This window comes from Cervus canadensis, chromosome 24 (assembly GCF_019320065.1).
Source record: "Cervus canadensis isolate Bull #8, Minnesota chromosome 24, ASM1932006v1, whole genome shotgun sequence".
Lineage (NCBI taxonomy): Eukaryota > Metazoa > Chordata > Mammalia > Artiodactyla > Cervidae > Cervus > Cervus canadensis.
Genome location: NC_057409.1, coordinates 38,148,801 through 38,151,777, shown reverse-complemented (window position 1 = coordinate 38,151,777; position 2,977 = coordinate 38,148,801).

Here is a 2,977-nt window from a genome sequence, read left to right as displayed (position 1 = left end):
AGCCAAGGTGAGGCATGGTGAGCGTCATGCAGAAGCACCCCTTGGGAAGGGAAACTTGAATCAGTCGACCTGCACATCCAACGTTTCTGTGTTTCTGCAAACTGATGCAAAAGTGGGGGAGGTTGGTGAGAAAAGGTTTTGAGAGGAACACCGGCACAGGATAGTTGAGAGGCAAGTGCTGAGGTTGGTGAGTGATGAAGTCCTCGATTCACCCACATTTCTCAAGAAGGGGAAGCCAGCGAGGGAGAAGGCTTCATTTATTGGATGGTGGTAGATTTGTTGTTGTTGTTTAGTCAGTCAGTCGTGTCCGACTCTGTTGTGACCCCGTGGACTATAGCCCGCCAGGGTCCTCTGTCCATGGGATTTCCCAGGAAAGAATATTGGAGTGGGTTGCCGTTTCCTTCTCCAGGGGAATCTTCCTGGCCCAGGATTGAACCTGAGTCTCCTGCATTGCAGGCAGATTCTTTACCACTGAGCCACCTGGGTAAGATGTTCAGAAACTCCAGGAGCTGCAGACGGTGATTCTGACTTTTAAAATGGTCAGGAAGGGGGAGCTGGGCAAAATGGTAAACAAGAACAGAATAAGAACCAAATAGTACTGTTGAGTCCACAGGGCCTGCTGGAGATGCCCCCCAAATCTCAGAACCCCAGCCCCTGGAGCCAGCAAGAGCCTCAGAGGCACTGGGTTCCAGCTCACAGCCCAGCTTTACACAGAATGAGCCACCTCTCCAGACCAGCTTCTAAAGGACCCACTCCCAGAAACTTTCCTGGCCCGGTGATATGGACCCACATGCTGTCCACGCTCTTCCCCTATACCCCGGATGCCTCTCCTCTCTGTGTGTGAGGTCCAGTGCTAAATGCCCTGTCTGCATTATTTCACTGAACTCTCACCACAGCCCCATAACCTGATGACTATTATTATCCCCAGAGAGAAGGAGATAACGACTTGCCGGAGGTCACCGAACATCATAGCTGAGGAGCCAGGAATCTAACAGTTGCAACAACAGCACTGGTGGACACTGCCCTCTTGGCTTCAGTGAGCACCTCTCTCCACTCACACTGTGTACATTTCGGCTTGGGGGTGAGGAGGCAGGGAGGCTGTCCTCCAGCAGCTCCAGGATCTAACAGAACACTTGACATATGGGAGGCATCCAAAAGGTTTGTTGACTAAAGAGGGCAGCAGGGAGGGCTCTAGGACTAGCAGACATTCTTTGTGTCCTTGTGGGTCTCAGACTTCAGGCTACATCAGAATCCCCTGTGAGGGACATTGTTAAAATACAGGCCTCCCCTTCTGTCCCCATGTACCCCAGTCACGAATGGACTGAGAATGTGCACTTCTAATACATCCTCAGCTGATGTTGTGAAGCTGGTCTGCGGACCACAGTTTGAGAAGGGCTGCTCTAGTTCCTGCATAATGTTCACATTGCATCAGGGATTCCATCCCTGCCATTATCTCTGGTTCTGTTATTGTTGTTGGTTGTTTTTGTGGTCTGAGATCAGAAGTTTTATTAAGGAGAAATTAAGGGTGAAAAGTTGTGACCCTTGTTGTTCAGTCATTAAGTTGTGTCTGGCCCTTTGTGACCCCATGGCTTACAGCACATCTGGCCTCCCTGTCCTTCACCATCTCCTGGAGCTTGCTCAAACTCATGTCCATCGAGTCTGTGATGCCATCCAACCATCTCATCCTCTGTCGTCCCCTTCTCCTCCTGCCTTCAATCATTACCAGCATCAGGGTCTTTTCCAAAGAGTCAGCTCTTTGCATCAGGTGGCCAAAGTATTGCAGCCTCAGCTTCAGTTCTTCCAATGAATATTTAGGGTTGAGTTCCTTTAGGATTGACTGGTTTGATCTCTTTGCTGTCCAAGGGACTCTCAAGAGCCTTCTCCAGCACCACAGTTCAAAAGCATCAATTCTTTGGTGCTCCCCCTTCTTTATGGTCCAATTCTCACACCCATACATGACCACTGGAAAAACCATAGCTTTGACTATATGGACCTTTGTTGGCAAAGTGATGTCTCTGCTTTTTAATATGCTGTCTAGGTTTGTCATAGCTTTGACCATAATGAGAAATAATCTTAGATTCTTTCTTAGTTTAAAAAAGTCTTAATCAAGCAGTGATTTATATCTGATTTAAAAAATAAGATGATCAGTGATATGCCCAACTAACAACACTGCAAACAATGATGTGCTTTAGCAAATATCTAGATAGAGTCTTTTATTTGGGAAGACTGTCTTGGAGAGTTCTTTTCTCATCAATTTCTGTGCCTCTTAATTTTATGTCATGAATACTGTATACTGTAAAGTGAAATGCTCCTCCAGTGGAAGAATTGAATAAAGTGGATTTTAATTCTAAAGTCCTTTCGGTGAGGGCATCTCAGCAGATGGGTAAGAAGTTGAGGAACTCACCCTGGGGACCCCCAATGTGTTGGCTCAGGAGCTAGTGCCTTGGGTCCCAACATGGTGCCAGGGAACAGACAGGACCCTCTGCACTGGGGGAAACTGCCTCCCTGCAAATAGAGGGTTCTGTCTCCACTCAGTTCTCCAGGAACCAACCCTGTTTCTGGAGCTAGTCCTTTCAATTAGTCAGGTATTCAGCATCCATTGGTAAGTCACTATCGTCATGTCGGGGGTGCAGCAGACTCCTGAAGTGCCCCCTTTTCTCAATCAAAGACAACTTTTCCTCCCGCTTTGGTGCAGCTTTCTGAATGGAGAGGTCAAGGATGATGCACCCTGGCAGTGCTCACTCTCGTGTGTTCTTGTCTGCTGGCTGCATGGGCTGGCATGAGTGGGGCAGGGGGTACTGTCCTCCGAAGAGACTGGGACCCCTGCTCCCTAAAGAAGGAGAAAGGGAAGCTGGAATGGAACCATAGCCCTTTACAGTGTGGCAAGCCTTCAGGAGGAGCACCTTATTTTGTAAAATCTTTACTGTCAGAACAAACAAAACAAAACAGGGTATTTGGAGGACCGTGAGATAAATTT